This window comes from Lissotriton helveticus, chromosome 9 (assembly GCF_964261635.1).
Source record: "Lissotriton helveticus chromosome 9, aLisHel1.1, whole genome shotgun sequence".
NCBI classification, from domain to species: domain Eukaryota; kingdom Metazoa; phylum Chordata; class Amphibia; order Caudata; family Salamandridae; genus Lissotriton; species Lissotriton helveticus.
This window is the reverse complement of record NC_136070.1, coordinates 119,527,382-119,549,968: the sequence shown is the minus strand read 5'-3', so window position 1 is coordinate 119,549,968 and position 22,587 is coordinate 119,527,382. Positions and strand designations below refer to the sequence as shown.

At 47.7% G+C, this 22,587-nt stretch overlaps 1 protein-coding gene across 2 annotated transcripts in view; it reads left to right on the top strand.

The window, feature by feature from the left end:
- The window catches only part of RAD51B (RAD51 paralog B), a 202,461-nt gene that overhangs the window by 30,767 nt on the left and 149,107 nt on the right, over positions 1 to 22,587 (top strand). The window lies entirely within an intron of this gene.

Genomic DNA, 22,587 nt, shown 5'->3' with positions numbered 1-22,587 from the left:
CCTCAAGGGCCGCCGATGCAATGGGTTGAGTGAATGTGGGGCCGGTCATCAGCAGCAGCCCGGTTGAAGGCAGGCCTGCGCTTCCTACTCAGGCGCCAGCGATATGCTCCCAGGCCCATCAAAACCAAGGTAGGCCAAAGTCAAGGCCATGGCAGCAGTAGTGTAAGGCACCTCGCCCACCCGGAAGGGGTCTGAGCGGACGTGCTTCACGGATTAGTAGTGGGCTCACTGGTAGCATAAGGTCCGGTCCAGCAGCAACTTCAGCAAGGTCCCGATTGGGTTTTCAGCGCCACTTAGGGCACTCCCAAGGCGACACTAAGTCTGCCTGACTCGCAGCGCAGGTATCTCGGTGTCTGTGCCTCTTGTTGGCAGTCGGTCCCTCAGCTCCAATCCTACAGTCCCTGGGCGCGACCCACCAGCAGGCCATACTAGTCAGTGTCAGGGATAACAGTGGCATGGCCATGGCAACCAGGGGTGCCGCAGGCGGATCTTTAGTGAAACAGACTACACCGATGGCTCACGGCTGCTGACAGACATGGGGCTAGGTCATAATTTGCCTCTGATGGTGGGCTGGGAGCAGGATTATAATGGAACAATGAGGTTTCTCGGTGGAGCTCACTCAGAACACGTCCGCCATCTTGGCTGCGCGAGCCACGCCCTCACCCGAGTCATTCTGCCTGATGATAATGGATGGTAATGTGCTGGTGGCTGCCGGTGGCAAAAGTAAGATATTTTACGAGGTGGCTATAAAATGCTGGCACATAAAACCAAAATAATAAAACGGAATGCCTAATAAAATAAGTCAGGGAAATATTATGGTATGGGTAATTCATATGCAGATGAGTGGCACCCGAGTGCATTTTACACTGGGATTACGATTGCTGTTTTGAAGCAGTAGGGCTAAGAGCACACACATCTGTTTTAGAAAGTGATGGCAGGTGATGTAACCTCATCATGGAATGGGAGCGGCGTACAATACTTGTAATGCTGGAAAGAAACAGAGTCCTGTGGGTGAGGTGGGAATAAAATTGCAAATTGGCATTTATTCTCCGGGGCGTGCAGGCAGCTAAATGTTGTTGCAGGACAAGAACCCCATTGCATGCCAGCTTTTCCCACCGCACTTACCAGATAACTCTGATACAATTGGATTAAGATGAATTTTTAGGAATGCACTACTTATTCTCTGAGTGTATCAAATGGTCGGTTTCCTGGCAATTCCTATCATAGGATATATTTTATGGGACAGAATGAAAAGATTTCCTAGCTAACTGACGTAACAAAGTTTCAATTCTATTAGGGACTTGAATGCAAGGATTATGCTTAACTTTCTTCACTTTAATTTCACAGCAGCCATTTTAAAAGCAGTAAACCAAACCACATTTCCCAAAAACCACAGGGAAAGTGGTAAACGAAGAACAGACAAGACAATTCAGTTCAGTTCAGAAAAACTTTATTTCGGTCATTATGATCTTTAAAAGTGCAGCAGTAAAAACATATCCAGCAACATGAATAATCTCAAGTATCAAAATAGGGGATTGGGGAGGGGGAAACAGCACCAGTATCTTAACATTTCGAGTACCAGATACAATACAGAAGCTAAAATACTGATAGTCAAGCTATACAATACAAATCAGGGGATGCATGACAATAAATAAATAAATAATTAAAAAGCAAGCTAATCTAGGGGGAAGTTAAGAGTAATAGCACAGTATAAAAACTAGGACATAATTTAAAAAAGACAGTTAAAAACAGGTCCAAGTAAAATCATTGACAGATAGTCTAGACCACATTAGATAAATTCAATAGGGCCCTTCTAGTGCACCACATGGAAAACAAAAATCTAGAAACTGAAAACACAATCGGTATACTGAGATCAGATTTCAATATCTGAAATGCTTCCCGATGGTTCCTGGATGCAATGTTTCTGCAAATCTGTACCAGCCATCGTTTCCGGGCCTTGCGATAGCTAGGACAGGCGAAGAACACATGCTGCACTGATTCGTCTGAAAAACCACAGGCAGGGCACTGAACCTCATGGTCCTTACTCCACTTTGCCGTATAACAGCAGAGTGGAAGGACCCAGAACCTAAATTGTAGAAAAATCTTTCTTGCCTCCACCGGTGTAATCATGTCTAATATTGTCTCAAAACGGGCAACATCCTTGACTTCCAAAAAAGCCATGGATAGTTTACCAGTCCTGGGGCAAGAAAATAGTTGGGCCCTTCTGTGTTCTTCATACCGGGATTTGATATGTTTTCTTGTAATTTGGGTGCAGGCACGTTCTGGGTCCGCCCAACAGTCGCTCAAGCCCAATTTTGTCAGTACAGATTTTATGTGTAAATGCCAAGGGAAGTTAGATGCACCCCGAGCTGACATAACCTCTGCTAACTCCTCCCTGTATGACGCTAATTCGGGGGTGGACCAGAGGCACTGCCAGTATAATATGGGTCTAAGGCTTGAAGTGTCTGTTATCGCCATTAGACCTGAGTCTAGTCGTAGCGGGATCAGCGGGGTACTCACAGGAAGTCTATACAGCTGTCTAAGAAGTTGGTTTTCTACCTGTAAAAGGGAATCTAGTTTACAGTGACCCCATAATTCAGCACCATAAAGTACTCCCCCGCGAGCTTGGGCATTATAAATTTCTAAGGCTGGGCTAACAGCTTTCTTACTTGATTCGCTATAGACCTTTATTATGCCACCAGTTGATTGGGATAATTTTAATGTGCTCTTGGCAATATGTGCCTCCCATTTCATGTTTTCAGCAATAGTAAGACCTAGATAAATAAAAGATGAGACTCTCTCCAAGGGATTCCCATTTAGTTGTGGGTTAGAACGAGGGTGCCGCTCACATTGATTTTCCACGACTGTCCCGAGGATCTGTTGCAGTACTCTCCTCTTTGCCTAGTGGACCAGCTCGCCTCCCCACTCTGCCGCACTCGCTGGTGGGAGCGCACTCTGCAATCGGCAGAAGTACACACTGCTCCCAGCTGAGAGCGCTGTGGGTTGAGGCTTGAGGGGGTTTTTACCTGAACTACACCGTCCGGGGGACTGCGAGGACCAGCAATCCCAAAACTACCGCAGCTGGTGCCTCTTCCCCCGGCGGCCACGCCCTCTGCTTCCAGCCATTTACCTTTCGCGACACCCGCTTCGCGGGTGCCGCTCACATTGATTTTCCACGACTGTCCCGAGGATCTGTTGCAGTACTCTCCTCTTTGCCTAGTGGACCAGCTCGCCTCCCCACTCCGTCGCACTCGCTGGTGGGAGCGCACTCTGCAATCGGCAGAAGTACACACTGCTCCCAGCTGAGAGCGCTGTGGGTTGAGGCTTGAGGGGGTTTTTACCTGAACTACACCGTCCGGGGGACTGCGAGGTCCAGCAATCCCAAAACTACCGCAGCTGGTGCCTCTTCCCCCGGCGGCCACGCCCTCTGCTTCCAGCCATTTACCTTTCGCGACACCCGCTTCGCGGGTGCCGCTCACATTGATTTTCCACGACTGTCCCGAGGATCTGTTGCAGTACTCTCCTCTTTGCCTAGTGGACCAGCTCGCCTCCCCACTCGGCCGCACTCGCTGGTGGGAGCGCACTCTGCAATCGGCAGAAGTACACAGTGCTCCCAGCTGAGAGCGCTGTGGGTTGAGGCTTGAGGGGGTTTTTACCTGAACTACACCGTCTGGGGGACTGCGAGGACCAGCAATCCCAAAACTACCGCAGCTGGTGCCTCTTCCCCCGGCGGCCACGCCCTCCGCCTTCACGGTTAATAGTGACGTGCTCTCCTCCGCGACGCGGGACGCGTGCGGGACGGAGCACGGGGCGAAGCCCGGGCCAAGGGCGGGCCCGTTTAAGCCCGTGCAAGACTGGACTGGGCCACCCTATTTGGTATTACATTTTATTTGGCCCTGATTATTGTATTGCTTTCTAGTTGAAGTATGTCCCCGAGGGGTACTAGGAGCAAGAAAGCCCTTCGCACGGCCCAAACCACCGGCCCAATTGACCAATTTATCGCCAAGGCAAATGATGCCATTAATCAGGGCGTACTTCTTCTGGAACGGAGGGTGTCTCAGGATTTGAACGCCGCTAAGCGCTCCTCACTGGGCCTACTGGCGACGGTCAAATCCCCTGTAAACCCTGTAGCTCCCGTCACACTTCTAGCTAATCATGCCGACCCTCTTTCAGTTCCAGCCATAGTGGACTTATCAATCTCACTTGAATTTTCAGCCATCCAGCAATCCCAATTATCTTCGTCCCTGGAGCAAACCCCGGCTCTTTTTACCAGCCCGAGCCGGGTTGAACCTATTTCCACTGTCATACGGGGAATTAGGGAGGGTGCGATCCCTAAGAACAAAAAGTCAAAAAAGATCCCCCGCCATATCAGGAGTCCACAACTCAATAACCACTCACAAACTGGGTCTCCAAAAACTCCGCATCCTAATTCTCATTTAATTTCTGTTCCTCACTCTGTTAACCAAGCAGTCCCCCCGCCTACTGAAGGGGCCTGCACTCCCATTGTCACCCAAAATTCTTCTCCTCCACCACTCATCTTTAGCCCCCACCTTAGTTCCAGTTCCATCGCAGACTCTAGTAGTTGTCCCTCTGAGCTTAATAACGATCTCCTCGACAGCATTGGGGCACTACTTAAATCCTATCTTCAACCGTTCGAACATATTCTCACCAATATAGCAAAGCAGTTAGATGTGCTATCGTCATCACTAAAACCTATCACAGGGCCCCCAACCGCTCAAACCCTGGTCACCAAACCCATCCCTAAAAATTCTAGCAATAGGGCTCCGGCAACCAGCCGCCGTGCCACAGCAGCTACCAGTTCTACCACAGTAGCATCATCCAGACCCAATCCCCCCCCACCAAAGATAGTAAAAGTTCCCACCCCAGTAGTTAATTCTCTTCCCACCCCTGTTCTTTTACCAGTTCTCCCCACTATCCCATCTACTAAACATCCTAATACACGTGACCAACATATTGGCACCCATAGGACTAGGAGGAAGGGGACCCCTCCTATCCATCTTCCTCCCGAAGCAGCTCCCTTCGTCGCAATTATGACGGGGGTTCCAGAGCTGAATCCAAGCTCGGACGAACCCAGTTGGTCCCTTAGAAATAAGGTTCTTCACTGGTTATCTAGTAACAGGCCCCTTCCCCCTTATGCCAACAATAGAGTTACTTCAGTACGGCGAGTTCCCTGGCTAGGTAAAGCGCATAAAACACTCCAGGGCGATTGTGTAATTGTGAATTTTGAGGATCCTCACACAGTAGAGCACATATGCTCCTGGGGTCCTCAATACACATCCGATGGTATTAGTATTAGAAGACTTTCCTTTTTTTATCCTCCAGTCCAGCACTATAATACCGGGCCAGAGTGGAACTGGACCCAAGTTGGAAACTGGAACCCTAGACGGGACTGGAACAGCAGGTCAAGGTTTGGGGGGAGTGATGTAGCTCCCTCATTTGGCTGGGGCGGAATCCCATTGTCCAACAGATATGACTGTTTGGAAATGGTTGATTGACCATCACCCGTCAGCCTTTATGTTAATCTCCCATCACCTACCCCCGATCATCGCGATATGGTGCAGACCTCGGTCATGCTGCCGAGTACAACATCTTTCTCTGCTGCACTTAACTTAGATGCATCCATCCCAGACCTGTTAACTGCCACACCCACCCCTCCTCGGTCTTCATTCCTTACTAAACATGTACCTACTACCTCCGATCCCCAACCCACCAATATACCTGCCTCTCACTTTCCTCTAAAATACTGTCATTCCACACACGCCACTCCACCCAAACCGATTATTATTAAGAGCTCTCCTCCATCGTTCCTTTTTTCCGTTCTATTTTGGAACGTAGCGGGTCTCCGCTCAAAACTGAAAATCAAATCCTGGTTGGATCTTGTTTCGTCCTTTAAAATAATCTGCCTCCAGGAAACGTGGGCTATAGACCCGATACACCTGCAGGGCTATATTACGTTCCACTCACCTGCCAGTCCCACTACTCATGGCAGATCCAAGGGGGGTTTAGTTGTTTACTTGTGTAATACCTTACCTTCGTTGAAATCACTTGTTCTTCATAACACCCCGAATTTCCAAATTATATTGGTTGAATTTAGCAAAAGTACTGTTTACCTTTTTATAAATTTTTACAACAGTCTTAGTTTATCTGATTGTATCAAATGTGTGAAAGAAATTTCTTTTTTAATTAATGAATATCGTAATAATCATCCAACATCTGTATGTCACACAATTTGGGGGAGAGATTTTAATGTTTCATTGTGCCCTAATCATAGCAAAGGAATTTGTAGTCTGCAGGACGAAAATGATTGTCCATTAACTCATTTCATTCATTCCTGTGTTGGTAACGCTTTGAATGATACTTTGGCCGAAATGGAACTTGACTTTGCCAATGTGTTGCTAGACCCCTCTATTGATTTTAAGCCTACCTTTCATGGTAGGGGTATGCTGACCACTATTGATTTTATCTTATGCTCAACACTGCTAAAAGGTAACCTCCAACGGTTTAGCACGGGTTCTGACATTTCAAGCGATCACTACCCTAACAGTGTCACTCTGTCCATCCCATATGGCGGCTCCCAACCTAATAAGATCAGTCACTTAACCCAGCAGTCATTGGCCATGGACGGAGCGAATGGCTTTTCGGTTAAATGGTCCAAAATTGACCCCCTAGTTACCAGCGCCAAAGTCATATCCATTTCCCTCCCATGGATAAACAACTGTCTTGCTGAAGATTCCTCACCCCAGTTGATATTAACTAGTTTTCTAGAGATCTTATCAGTAATGCGCTCAGTGCTATTCCGAAACCATAATCCTGCTATAAAAGGTTCCTTGGGATGGTCGACAAAGCCTGTCGCAAAGCCTTATCAGCCTTAAAAAAGGCTACAAATAGCACCAACAGAATTCCTTCCTTGATAGCCAAACTAAGAAAGGATTACAAGGTGGCCCAACAGACCTGCAAAAAGGCTCTAAGAAAACATTTATGGGCCCAATTACATGATAGCTGTCTAACCAAAGACAGCTCCCAGTTTTGGCGTGTCATTAAATCACCCTTTTTAGCAGATGATAATAGACCGCAGCACTTAGATGTGGCAATTTCTGCAGAGCTTTGGGTGTCCCATTTTTCGAAAATATTTGGGGGGCCCCCCGACCCTGCCCTATCAGTAGACACCCCACTTGTTGATCTCGACGGTGCTCCAACTTACCCCATCGACTTGCACTTTAGTTTAGGCGAGGTTTTGCACGCTTTAATGCGTTCTAAAACAGGAAAAGCGCCCGGCCCAGACGGTGTCCCCCTGGACATCTTCTCTAGCAACCTAGAATTGTGGGCTCCAGTCGTCACCCAGGTGATGGCGGCAGTCTCGTCGAATGGTCTCTTGGACTCCTGGTCCTCCTCCATATTATTGCCGATCTTTAAAAAGGGGGACTGCAGCAACCCTGCCTGTTACAGACCAATTTCCCTCCTGGACTCACTGGGGAAAGTCGCCAGGCGCCTACTCCTGGAATGACTCCAGGACTGGGCGTCGGAAAACAACATCTTAACCGATCTCCAGTATGGGTTCCAGGAGGGCCTTGGTACGATAGAACAGGCATTAAACCTAACCTTATTGATTGGCAAATATGTAGGAGCGAAGCGCGGAAACTTGTATGCAGTCTACATCGACCTCAGTTCTGCCTTCGATTGTGTGATCCACTCCAAGCTATGGTCCATTCTGAGTGATCTTGGAGTGGATCCCCCTCTCGTTAACTTCCTGCGCAAGCTCTACTCCGACGCTACTGCGTGCGTGAGGTTTGGGCTAGCCGGAGAATTAACATCTTCTTTTCCTGTTACGAGAGGAGTAAGGCAGGGCTGTGTCCTGGCACCTTTCCTTTTCAACCTCTATACCAACGGGGTTGAAAAGGCTTTGTTAAAGGGATGCCAGGACCTCCCTACTATCAACCATCGCCCAATCCCTGCCTTACTGTACGCGGACGATTCCGTCATTCTAGCTAGGACCCTAATTCAGTTGCAGAAACAAGTAGACAAGTATAATCAGTTCATGTCCTCCCTGGGACTAAAAGTCAACAAGAGCAAGACTTTTGTTATGCACTTTGGTCCTAAAGTAAAACATCCCAAATCTATCTACCTAGAACAGGTCAGACTGGAGCGAGCCAGGGAATACCCCTATCTAGGCATCTTAATGGACGACCAACTAGCCTGGAAACAGGCTGTGGCTTGCAGAAAAATGCACTTTCAAAGAGCAACTTCAGCCTTGGTTTCCTTTTCTCGGAAACTGGGTAAACCTGCTCCTAAAGAGCTACTCAAAATCTATCAAGCGAAATGCCACAGCGTAGCCACTTATGGCGCTCCCGTTTGGGGCCACGCCCAGGTCGATAGCTTACAACTAGTCCAATCTAAGTTTATTAAATACATCCTGGCTCTACCTAGGAGCGCTCCAATATACGGCTCCCATATCGAGCTGGGCATCGATTATATAATAGATTCCATCAGATGCCAGCCGATTCTTTTATGGCGCCGTATTTGGACAAAACCTCACTGTCACCTTACCCGCTCCCTTCTCCAGGATTGCCTTACCCTAGTAAATTGGCAAAAAATTCCTTGGTTAGTCCGTCTCCAATTTTTTTAGGGATATGAACTGTGCTACTTACTTTTCAGACCCACTGTCTTTGTCCGACATCAGTAAAAAGGCGTTGAAAATTCTCTGTATGAACCATCTGAGACATCTCCGCCTCTATACAGAGATACTGAAGCCAAGTAACGCGCATATTTTATCCTTACAATCTACCCCTGGTACCCAGCCCTATTTATGTTTCTTCCTATCTAATTTTGAAAAGTATGTGTTAACAAGATTTCGTTTCAATCTATTTTTCCGTCTTGTTACCTTTCCTAATGTGCATAATTGGTCGCACGAATTGGCTCGCTGTCCGTGCGATGGTGCTTCCGTCCAATCAAACATTCACACCATTTTTTTCTGTTATTTTTTTGTTCAACCACGTAAAAAATGGATAATTCCCATCTTACGGAGCATGGGGTTGAGAACGTGTCGGCCAGCCTTTCTGGCTCTTCAGATGCTGGACACCCCCCCATGCTGCTAAATGTGTGGCACTTTTCTTGAAATCATGTTTAAAAACACGTTGTATGATTGGGTCCTCTACCACATAAATTGATATTCCTCACACTTTGTTTAACTTACTGTAATTACTGTTTTTTCTTTTAGTGATGTACTAAATCTGTATTTTATTTTTCTTTATAGTTTTACATGTGTATTCATAATATATATTTGACTTCTGAAACTGTACTTTTTATGATTGAATGTTTTGTCAATCGAATAAAAGTTTATGAGACTGAGAACGAGAATTTTTGGGACTATTGAACGCCATGTATTTAGTTTTCTGTAAGTTGATGTCTAGACCTCTTTCCTTACAGAAGAGTTCAAATTTGTCCAAACCCCTCTGGATCCCCATGGGCGATTTTGAAACCAGGAGGGTGTCGTCAGCGAACATCATTGCTGAAATTTGACAGGACGCTAACTTGGGGGCATCTGGATCTTTTATTGTTGCTAGTTCATTAATTAGCCCATTAATATAAAGGCTAAAAAGAGTCGGTGCTAAAACGCATCCCTGGCGTACACCACGATTAACGGGTATTGGAGCTGTAAGTTGGCCATCCTTCCCAAATCTAATTTGGGCATAATTATCTTCATGTAATCTCCTACAGAGATAGATGAGATATGCTGGGACTCCCATTTCAAGAAGAACTGACCATAGCTTATCCCATGGCACCAGGTCGAATGCCAACCTCAGGTCTATAAAAGATCAAATATAAGCTCCCACCCTGGAGGCGGACAATCGTCCAGTATAGAAGCTGAAGCCTTAGTACCTGTTCCAGGGTTGATATCTTTTCTCTGAACCCCGCCTGGAGGGCGGACAGAACCCTTTTTTCTTTCATCCAGGATTGTAGCCTGGCTAGCAAGACCCTTGCAAATAGTTTTTGGGATATGTCGATTAGACTTATGGGTCTGTAGTTTGTTGGCAACAGTGGGGATCCTTTTTTGAAGATTGTGATAATCTCCACTCCCAGCCAGCTATATGGAATCTTCATACCCTGGGTTATGACATTAAAAAGACCAAAGAAATACAGGGTCCTGATGGCTGGTTCGCTCCTATATAAGTCCCCAGGGATCTTATCCAAACCTGGGGCTTTACCTGGAGCTTTTTTTTAGTAGGGCACCCTCGATCTCCTTTAGAGTTATGAATAGACTTGTACTAATACCTTGGTTTGCTACGTGGTCTAGATTGCTAGCAGTACCATCCCCAGGTAGAGCCAACTTTAGACGTGGCCGAACTGTTGGATGTCCTTGACCAGGCTTTTCAACGGAGTAGAGAGTTTTAAAATGCTCCCGCCATACCTCTTCATTCAAGTTTGGTTCAATTGCTGTTTTAGAAATGGGGGCACCTGTATTAACAATACTCCAGAACGTCCTCATATCCCTGTCCCCCAGGGCAATTTTTAAGTACATCCCAGTTCTCCATTTCCCAATGCTGTTTAGCCTTTTGGACCTTTTGTTTGTATGACTTCCTTAAGTTATTAATAAGGGAATGATTTTTACTTTGAATGGAATCCAAAAGTGCCTTCTTAACCCTACGGCAATCGCTGTTGTACCATGGGTGACTGGGGGGCCTACTAGATCTAGGGGGAACTTCCGGGAAGAAAAAAGTTAATGATGCCTCCATTAGTTTACTGTAATTTATTTCTACAGCTCCCACATCTAGGTCCACATTGCTGTAATGCAGTAATGATGCCTCTTCAAACACAGGAATGAGCGCTTCATATAGATGGCTCATCCTGTTTTGTGACTTGAGGAAATTAGTCCAACTTACTTTCCTCCGACAATTAGAGATGGTTAAGCCTAGATTATTTGGGCCCTCTATGGGAGTATTTTGTGGATTTAGAGCCTTTATTTCCATTATTAGAGCATGGTGGTCACTATCCAGTTGTGTTGGAGTTTTAAAATCAATCATAATATCCCAGGAGTTAGCATTTATTAAAATATAATCCAGTATGGACCCTTGCTTCTTGCTATAGAAGGTATAGCCATTAGATGAGTCTGAGCAAGATCTCCCATTACATGCTCTTAAAGAATGTCTTAAAACCAGACAATTCAACTGAGTTGCTAGGGGGGACCAGTATTTAACTAAAGGACAACTAGTTTCTGGAATTGCCAAAGAATGGTCCTCGTCCACAAGGTTTTCCAGGGACAAGCCCTCAAGGGGCTCGAACTGACAATTGAAGTCCCCGCCAACAATAATCATTTAGTTTGGGTCTATATGGCATAGGAAATTAGATAGGATCTCTACCGTAGTAGATTCTTTACCCCTGGGGGTTGGTCTAGAGTATATATTGATTAAGATAACAGGAGGATTAGAGGGGAATTGTAATTTGACACAGAGAATATCAATGGAACCTGTTTCAATTTGTACAACCTTGCATCCCAGATGAATCCCTATCCAGGTCATAAGCCCACCAGGCGGTCTCCCAACTTTACCCTTTGTGGCTGGGATACTAAAAATAGCGTAGCCTGGATTGAATGCCTCTTCATAAGCCCAGGTCTCTTGAAACATGCAGACCTCGTATAGGCCTATAAAAGCCCCACAATCTGGATCACCCAGCTTGTTTTTACTTCCTGCCACATTCCAAGACAAGACCTTAGTTATTTGTCTGTCTTGCGATGGGGATCTAAATGGCATTATAATAGGTGTCTCCATTATGGATGTTGTTAAATCAGTATTGTCCTCAACTTGAGACCTCGTGATTGACTGTGGATCCAGTATTTCCCACTGGGCACAAACTCCTCTGGGGGTAGTATTACTGTTGCTAGGGGAGCCGCTCAAGCAACTACTAGCAGGTTCATCCCTTTTACGAGAAAATGCCCAACTGCGATTAGTACCCTGTTCCTGAGTTGGGGGGGATTGCTCTTCTTAATACAGGGAGATACTCTACTTAGTCAGTCCACCCCGTCTAGTGGGCTGAATCTATTACCTGTCGGGATATTAAAACAGGGATAGGTTGTCCAATGGTGTTCCCGTATGGTTGGTCTACAATGCATAGGAGAGAAATTCCTATCCATCCTCTGTTCGTAATCAAAATTACGTGAACTGTTGGGGGAAAAAAATAACTTAAATGGAGGGGCAAAATATTACTCATAGTCCTCCCCTGCTCGTATGCTAAAATGTGTTGTGCTATAAAGGGATTCCTAAAATGAATTATTATGCATTCCCCTGATATGTCTTTCCTTCGATCGTCTATCCAGCCCACTCTTCTGGTTGTTAGGATCTCTTCTGAAATATCGTACCTCTGGGTACTATTTTTCACTAACCAATCAACGCATTTGTTTTTCAATTCTTGGTGGGTTTCCAACAGGCCTTCTCTTACGGATGGAACCCCGGCAAGCACCACTACATATTGAGATGAGGCCGGTGGGAGGTTGATAGTTGGCGGTACGCAAGCTTTGTTTTTAGAGGGCAAGGGTAAACCATTTCCTTGGGTATTCTTCCTTGGTAGTTTCTCAACTTCCCTGTTGGACCTGAGCATAGGTTGACTAACGCTCACTGAACTTGCCTGTACTACAGGGGATACAGGGACGTTCGGCCTCCTATCCTGTTGTACATTAACCTGGGTTGTAATAGGAGGTTGGTCTATAGCTATTGAGGCAGCGTCGTCCAAGAGAGTGTCCCCATTAACCTGATGGCATGTACTAATACCTCTGTCAGAAGCAGCCTCATTTGTCTCTTTCGTTTTTAGGGAGTGGTCCACCCTTACGACTAACCCGTCTATCCTATCCATTAGATTGCAAAATTCCTCCTTGATGATGGCCCTCACTTGCATGTGTAGATTGTTCACCAATGTTGATACCCACCCGGGTTGATCGCTAATAGGATCATTGGCCACCCCTGCGGTATCATTGGTCCTGGGCCCTTCCTCTGACATAGGGGCTTGAGATTGTTTTTTCCACTTAGCTGATAGTTTAACTTTAGGCTGTGTTTTAGATTTACCCTTTCTGCCCGGTTGCTTCCTGGTAGCAACATCAGGTGACTCAATGCTCGACTCTAGATCTACTAATAAGGTATTAGGGGGGTCTGTGGATATAACCTCTGTATCTGCAGTGATACTATGGGACGATGTTTCTAGATCAAGATTTGGCGTAATGGATAAGCGTCTCTCTGTCCTCTCTATTTCTGTAGTAACTACACCCAAAGCTTTCACCAACATCTGATCAATGGGAGTGGGTTTCTGGATTGGTTTTGGCGCAATAGCCACTTGCTTTTTTTCCACGCATACCCTTTTCCCCATTTTACATATATCTTTCTTATTTATGTTGATACAAAATATTAGCCCACTAAGTGGATTGCTCGGGTAATGGCCACACACTGAACCTTAAGTTACACAAATTGCAATGTGTCCAAACACTGGAAACAGGGTTTTAAGCCCTTGTCCCGGGCTTAACCTGGCGCATGCCCGCGCCCGTCCCGTGCTGCGTGAGGCGCGGTGCGCTGATGTAGGCTGGCGTCGCCGGGAAATGACGCTGATTACGTGCGCCAGAGGTGGTTCTGGGGGCTGTAGTCCCTGGTGAATGCCCGGAAAGCTTTCAAGCCATTTCCCTCACGGCGCGATGAGAGTGTTCCCTCTGCCACGGGGAACACAGATGAGTGGGCAAAATATTGGACCGTTCCCCTCACGGTCAGTATGGAGTCTCTCTTCATGGATTGCGCGTCCCGCAAGATAATTCATCAAGTTCATGGTCTAATCAGGAGTCAGGATCCACTACATAGTTCATCGTCTCTGTCATGGTAATCCTCTTTCATCGTGGGAGTCACGCCCTTATTTTTTTCCTATGCATCTAGCATTCCAGTGTCCTCTGCGCACGTTCTCACAGATGTTTTCTCTCATGCCCATATGGTTCCAAATAATGAAGCAAGAGTGCATGCTTAGGCAAATAACATGAAACATTGTCTGTGGCCTGAAAAGCAGCATTTATAGGACCTGACTTCCCCACCTTAACTGCCCAATGCTGCTTCTACCAATCAGACTAGACCGCGTTTTACTGTACGAGCATTGCCTGGTCATTCATTAAGTAACGTACATATTAAATAGGTTCATAAAACGCACAACATATATTCCTTGCATATTAGTTAGCAGGTGCAGGGCGGTCTGTAGTATCTTGGAATATGTATATTTAATAACCGGGGCTACTCACTGCATTACTTTGGTGGACATGGGTCGAGAAGGGAGACAGATTTAAATTTAGTTATGAGATTTTGTAGAGTTTTCAAATCCAGCGGCTTGGAGGTGCGTGTCCACATCTAGGTTTGTTCTCTTCAATCAGGTCATAGGTGGACTTGGGCTGTTTGCTATTGCTTCTTTAATTAGTTTCCTTTTAATGAAAGGAAGGGACCGGTGCACTTCAAAGGCTTGCTTTGAAGTCACCCCTACTTCAAAGGAAAAACCAAATGATGAAAGGCCCATGGTGCAAGGGATGTGGTGCAGGCAAAGATCTTGGCTGCAGGAGATGCTTGAGGTTAGAGCTTGTTGGAGCCTGAAGATCTCTGAGGAAGAAAGCCAACAAGCCTTGGCAACGGCAAGTTGATGCAGTGCACAGGGGTTCGATTCCGGCGGTTCCGACAAGGGATACTAGCCTCACACTTGGCAAGAGGATTGTGCAGGCCTTGAGGGAGTTGAAGAACCACCACCTGTGTTGCTGAGCCTTACGGTGTCCTTGGGAGCCCAGGAGTAGCAGACCGGTCAACTTTGTAGCAGTGCCTGCAGATGCAGGGAAGTGACTCCTTCACTTCAGGGGAGATTCCTTCAGGTGTCTTGAATGTCCACAGGCAATATAAGGATCTTGTATGGAGCACAGGCACAGTTATTACTGTAGACGAGCAGGAAGAAGAGACCAGGAGCAGCAGGAGTCTTCCCACTTGCAGTCTCTTTGCCCAGAGCAGAGTCCAGCGAAGTCCAGAGTGCCCAAGCGGTTGAATTTCAAGTGGTGTCTGATCTGAATATTATCCCACGACGAAGCTAGGGACCCACCCACAGGTAAGGCCTTACGTAACCTAAGGTAAGGGTTGGGACGATTCAGAGGCCCCTCCCAGAGGAGGGGTTGGACAGAGGAGGCCTTTGTCCAGTTTGGGAAAAGAAAGGGACCCAATGCTGTCCTGAACTGGTTTGAACTGGTGTATGCAAGGAGAGCACCACATGTGCCCTTCAAGCAGTCTCAGTGGTGCTGACAAGTGCACCCCCTGTACCCCAATACACTAAACCTTGTCTGGGAGGTGGTCTGTAGGAGAGTAGGGTCTGCTATCCTATGGTCACCCCAAATTTTTGCTTTTTGCTTCACTGGTTTTCGACTACTGAGGCTGTGGGCCTGCTGATCAGACCCCCAGCCTGCTGTTCTCTCACTAAATTAATGACACATGTGCTATAGGCACATACCAATTGGAAATGGACTCCTTGTCAGCCCCTGTAGAATGCACTATAGGTGCACAGGGCACAGGAGCCACTAAGGCCTACCAGGGGCTGCAGCATATCTTTTGCCACCCCTGGCTGGTTCTTAAATTGACACAACTGGCTGATCACTCAGCTGGGGTAAGGTGGTGTACACACCCCTTGCTTAGATATAGTATACCTATGTCTAAACCTATATCTGGACACATGTAAACCTGTGAGCCACTCCTATAGACAGGCCTCACCAATCCTGGAGGCTGGGTGCATGGTTTTTATGTGAGATGGAGCTCTAGCATGAGCTGAGCCTGTCTGCAGCCGTCGGGAACAAATCCCTAAGCTGTTTCAGGATAATGCCATACCATATACTATTAAGTGCCTTATAATCCTCGCGGTTATTTAGCAACTCTGGTTTGGCTTTATCAAAACATGTCGTGTAAGGTGTCATACGCTTTGGAATACCATCCCCTCGCCAGTTCTGGCGACGGGGATGGCATTCCACCCCTCTAGAGGGGTAAGACATGTTACTTTACTTTAATGCGGTTGATTTCTCCAAAGACCTTAAGATCCCCAAAATGGATGCCTCTGCCACAGACAAATGTCTGGACCCCTGGAGCTGACCGAAACCCAGTCAAGGGGGTCCTGGACAAAGGGTTTCCTGTCACAGGAGGGTGTCACCGCCCTCCAGACAGGAGATAGTGTATTGTAGCAGGGAGGTTTGAAAGAAACCAGACACTGCCTGGGGCGCACAAGGCTGCCCCTTGCATAATCCGGCCAAACCGGTTCTGGGGCACTCCAGCCCTCGTGCCAGGGCGGCCTGGATCAAAGGAAGGGGGTGTATCCACCCACTTCCTGGGTCCCACCCATAGGAGGGGACCTAGCAGGTAATCACGCCCACCAGATTCGAATAAGAGTGGGAGCAGTGCCAATGCACATCAGATTTCCTGGAAGAAACATTTGAAACGATATTCTGGACCCTTCGCCCTCCATCTCAACGTGGAAGCCCGAAGAATCTCCCTTGTGGTCAAGGAGTGACCACCCTGCAGCAGCAGGCACCATCCAGCCCTCGACGTCTACTTGGTTGCAGTTCCCGCCGGAACTCGAGCGACTGAGATCGACGAGATCAAGCTTGCCCAGCTTCTAACAGCCCGATCCACAGTCCCTGCAAAGCTGAGACCCGTGGAGGCGACCGGAAGCGTGGGGCACGCCATCTTGAAGTGACCACGAGACGCTGACCGTGCAGCCCACGAGTGACCCTCGAAGCTGTACACCGGGGTTTGAGAAGCCCCCACCCTGAGCTACTCCTGAGCCGAAGTTCAGCCCTCCACACTCGACGAGTGCTGCGTGGGGCCCTTTGGCACGATTTGGCTCAACGCGTTGGCCCGGTCACTTGCCAGCTGGCTTGTGGTCCCTGTGCCGACGAACTACAAAAGAAGACTCGTGATTCTGGTTGCTCCAGATCCACACCAGCTCCCCTGAAAGGGAGCCCCGACTCTGACCTTCCTGGTCCGAGTGAGACGCCATCTTCCAATCCCGCGTGGATTGCTCTTACCAAGGCTTGTTTGCTCCAAACCGGAAGCCGACTGCACCGACGGTGAGAGCCTGCGTGGGACAGATCGTGACCTGCTCCTGGACGTCGCAGATGCCCCAGAGCCCACGTGACAGCGAAGAGAAGCGCCTCGACGACCACCTGATTGCGCCCGACATTGCCTGGTTCCGTCCTGGTTCCACCCTGGTCACTGCTGAGTGACCCAGACTCTGTCCCCTCTGCTTTCAGGTACTCTACAACTTGAGTCCACCCTTGGACTCCACCGGACACTTCGTCTTCACCCTGCCTGCAGCCCTTTCAGCTTCAAGCACCAAGAGCCTGCGTGTCAAAACCCGACGCCACTTCGACCCTGTGCACCCACTTCCTGTGGGTGAGGTAACTTTGCTCCGCCGGTGTTCCCACACTGGTGCACACCTCTAGGGTCTGTGTGTTAAGTTTTGTTCCTCTAGGTTCAGCGGAAGTGTCCTTAAACTTTAACTATTTGACTTTTACGCACCATTGGTTAACATTGGTGCATGCGTGCGCTTTCCGCACATCTCCCGAATCCCGAGGGCCATTCCCGACTTCAGCATTGCTTGTCCTGACTGCTCCCAGCGATTCCCTAGGCCCTAGGCCTAACCACTGTTCGAGTGGCCTCTCTTATACCACTTGTTTAGTATATGGTTTGAGTGGCCCCCTGCCCTCATCCATAATTGTGCAACTTTGTATGTTTAAACAGTGCTTTTGATTTAACGCTTGTGCCCCTTTATTCATAAAGAATACTGGGGATTGTTTTTAGTAATAAACACATATATTTTTATAATATATACTTGTGTGGTGTCCTTTCATTTGGTATTACAGGATTGTATGTGGTAAAACAGCTCGCTTAACACGACCTCTTAAGTTAAGCCTTTAGGCTGCTTAGTCCATGCTACCACTAGGATAGCTTGTCTAATAAGGTTGACTTACAACCAGACACCATAAGGGGATTGTTTGGTCAGGTAGTAGGTGGTTCCAGAATTGGAAACATCCCCTACCAGGCCAACTTCTCACATTGGTGAGCAGCGGTGCGGATTTGAGCTTGCTGTTGTTTTACCATTGCAATCTTTATATCAAATTGAAAGATCACATCAAGTACCTCTAGGTACATATAAAATCAAAAGCTTAGCATATTAAGTTCTACTGAACTTAGTAGTTGTAGGTTGAAGGGAGTAGCACACCCCTGACTACAACTCACTAGCAAGGTCCAGTAGGAAAACACTTAGTGTAGGTAAGTGCACCACTTACACCTCACTAGTAACCATGTCCGACACAGGAAAGGCCTCAGGGTCTAGTCCTGTGACAGTTGACCCTACCCAGGCAACTTCTGGATATGACAAACTAACCCGCAGAGACTTGATTGTCTTGTGCAAAGCAAGAGGGTTAAAAAGGGGCAGAAGCCCCACCTGCCTAATCCTGATAGGACTCCTAGAACAGGATGACTTAGAGAGGGCAAAAGCAGCTTCCCTAGATACAGGAACTGGAGGGAACCCCCCTGCAGTTGATCCCCCTGAAGAGGAGGATGATGATGACTTGGATGAGGACTCCGAAGTTGAGGACTTAGAAGTACAGGATCAGGGTAGCCAGGCTCCAGTTGGTAGGCTTAGCCAGGCCAACTTGGACCTACTGGGAAATGGAGAGGGCCAGCACCTCCCCAGATCCCAACAAATGATTCTCCCAGGCAACAGAAGAGTGAGATCTCCCTCAGGAGACTCTCATCTTTCTAGTGCCTCCAGGGAATCACAGAGAGGCATGAATACTTCTCAAAAGTTAGAGCATAGGGCCAGAATGAGGGCTGTCAAACTCCAGATAGAGAGGGAGGAGGTAGCCTTGGCTCAAGCTAGACTTGCCTTGGCAAGAGAGCAGAAATTAAGTGGCTTAGATGTCACTGGTGGCAGCAATTTTCCAAGAGAAAAAGACAGGGCCTATGACAATAGAAACCTGACCAAGATTGTGCCCCCCTTTAAAGAAGGGGATGACATCCACAAATGGATGACTGCTCTTGAGAGAGCCTGCATGGTACAGCAGGTTCCTGAGAACCAGTGGGCTGCAATTTTGTGGTACTCCTTTTCTGAGAAAGGGAGAGACAGGCTCCTCACAGTTAGACCTGAGGATGCCAAAAACTACTCTGTTTTGAAGAGTGCTCTCATTGAAGGGTATGGCCTAACCACTGAGCAATACAGGTTGTTGTTCAGAGACACCCAGAAAGCACAGACTCAAGACTGGACTGATTTTGTGGAGTGTGCCACTAAGGCTTTGGAGGGTTGGTTACAGGGAAGTAAAGTTTCAGACTATACAGGATTGTACAATCTTATGATGAGAGAACAGATCCTTAATAACTGTACAAACCAGCTGTTGCATCAATACCTTATTGACTCTGATCTGACCTCTCCCCAAGAATTGGGAAAGAAGGCAGACAAATGGGTCAGAACAAGGATTAAGCAGAAACCCCAGAACCAAGGTGGTGACCAGAAGAAAACAGACCAGAAGGGTGGTAATCAGAATCAGGAAGATAAAGAAAAAGACCAGAAGTCTTCAGGCCCCCAAACTAATAGTAAGGAGGGTGGTTCCCAAAATGGTAACAAGAAGAAGAAGAACAAAGGTCCAAAGACACCTTGGTGTAATACCTGCAAATCAGTTTCACACTGGGGCAGTGAGTGCACCAAGGCAAATCCAGTCCCCACCACTACAGCTCCTAAAGCAACTGCAACCCCAAGTACAGTAAGCAGTGGTGGAACACAGTCCAAGGGTGTAGCTGGGTTGACCCTGGGTATTGAAGTAGGATCTGGCCTAGTCAGAGTCCCTACACAGGCAGTTCTCCTGTATGATGTGGACATTGAGTTGCCCACTGCAGTAAGCCCCACTAACCTGGGCAAATACAGGCAGACTCCCTTAATAAATGAGAAACTGGCTCAAGCTTACAGGGACACATGTGCTAGTGTCACCATGGTGACCCCTGGCTTTGTGGACCCTGGACAGATTGTACTAGGAGAGAGCTACCTAGTAACCAATGCAAGCAACTCCACTACCTCCCATAGTGTGGCAGTTGTGAACTTCTCCTGGGGAGGGGTTGATGGCCTAAAGAAAGTTGTGGTGAGTGCAGACCTACCAGTAGACTGTCTGTTAGGCAATGACCTTGAAAGCTCAGCATGGTCAGAAGTGGAGTACAGGACTCATGCAGAAATGCTAGGGATTTCAGAGCATGTCCTTGCCATGACAAGGGCTCAGGCTAAGAAGCGCCTTCCTGAACCAGTGGTGGATCTTGAGACAATAGACCAGCCACAACCCAAGAGAAGGAGCAAGAGAGGAAAGGCCTCGCCTTCCACCTTGCCCCAGGTTGAGGATCAGGTTTCAGAGGAAACTGATTCTGCAGTCCAAGAGGAGACTGTCTCTGAGGAGCTTGAACCTGACCAGGTTGAGTTTCTGGGGACAGGGGGACCCTCAAGGGCAGACCTGAGGCAGGCTCAATTAGATTGCCCTTCCCTTGAACCCCTCAGACAGCAGGCTGCTGCTGAGGCTGCTGGGGATGCCCAAGGTACCCATACTGTGTATTGGGATGAGGGACTCCTTTACTCAGAGGCTAGAGCCCCCAAGCCTGGCATGACCAGGAGGTTGGTGATACCTCTGCAGTTTAGGGGATTCCTCCTTACCTTGGCCCATGATATTCCCCTTGCAGGACACTTAGGCCAGAACAAGACGTGGGACAGGCTTGTTCCACACTTTCACTGGCCTCACATGTCAGAGGATGTCAAGGAGTTTTGTCGCTCCTGTGTCACTTGCCAAGCCAGTGGTAAGTCAGGTGGCACAACAAAGGCCCCCCTAATACCACTACCTGTGGTGGGGGTCCCCTTTGAGAGAGTTGGAATTGATATTGTGGGTCCAATGGACCCCCAAACAGCATCTGGGAACAGATTCATACTGGTGGTAGTGGATCATGCCACCAGGTACCCAGAGGCTATTCCCCTAAGGACCACCACAGCACCTGTGGTGGCAAAAGCCCTCATTGCAGTTTTCTCAAGAGTGGGCTTTCCTAAGGAGGTACTATCAGATAGAGGGACAAATTTTATGTCCAGCTATCTAAAAGCAATGTGGAAGGAATGTGGAGTAAACTATAAGTTTACCACCCCATATCATCCACAATGCAATGGGCTTGTGGAGAGATTTAACAAGACCCTTAAAGGCATGATAAAAGGATTACCAGAGAAGCTCAGGCGGAAATGGGACATTCTTTTACCCTGCCTGCTCTTTGCTTACAGGGAGGTCCCACAGAAGGGGGTTGGCTACAGCCCTTTTGAACTTTTGTTTGGCCACCCTGTGAGAGGTCCATTGTGTTTGGTGAAGGAAGGATGGGAGTTACCTCTCAAAAAGCCCAAACTAGACATAGTGGACTATGTACTTGGTCTCCGCTCCAGGATGGCTGAGTACATGGAAAGAGCATCCAAAAACCTGGAGGCCAGCCAAGAATTGCAGAAAGCTTGGCATGACCAAAAGGCTGTGCTGGTAGAGTTCCAACCAGGACAGAAGGTATGGGTACTGGAGCCAGTGGCTCCAGCAGCACTCCAAGACAAATGGAGTGGACCCTATCCTATTATTGAAAAGAAAGGGGAAGTCACCTACTTGGTAGACTTTGGAACACCCAGGAGCCCTCACAGGGTAATCCATGTGAATCGCTTGAAAGCATTTGTAGACAGGGAGGACATGAGCTTGCTCATGGCCACAGATGGGGAACAGGAGGAAGAGAGTGACCCTCTCCCAGACCTGCTTTCCCAGAACCCTGATGATGGTTCAGTTGATGGAGTAGCCTTGGCAGGCAGCCTCACTGACCAGCAACAGAGGGACTGCAGACAAGTTTTGCAGGCTCACAGGCAAATGTTTTCACTCACACCCAGCCAAACTGACTGGTGTACCCATGTTGTGGACACTGGTGACAGTCTGCCTGTCAAGAATAAGATCTACAGGCAACCTGATCATGTCAGGGATTGCATCAAGGCTGAGGTGCAAAAGATGTTGGAGCTTGGAGTGATTGAGCCATCAGAGAGCCCATGGGCCAGCCCAGTAGTCCTGGTGCCAAAACCTCATACCCAAGATGGTAAGAGAGAAATGAGGTTTTGCGTGGATTACAGGGGCCTCAATGCTGTCACTAGGACAGATGCTCACCCCATTCCAAGAGCAGATGAGCTCATTGACAGATTGGCTTCTGCCAAGTTTCTGAGCACATTTGATCTGACAGCTGGCTACTGGCAAATCAGACTAGCTGAGGAGTCAAAAGCCAAAACAGCATTCTCTACCCCTAGTGGACATTATCAGTTTGTGGTAATGCCCTTTGGTTTGAAGAATGCACCTGCCACTTTTCAAAGGTTGGTGAACCAAGTCCTTACTGGGTTGGATGACTTTTGTGCAGCTTATCTGGATGATATTGCTGTCTTTAGCTCCACCTGGGAGGATCACCTGATCCACCTGAAGAAAGTTTTGGAGGCCCTGCAAAAGGCAGGCCTAACTATCAA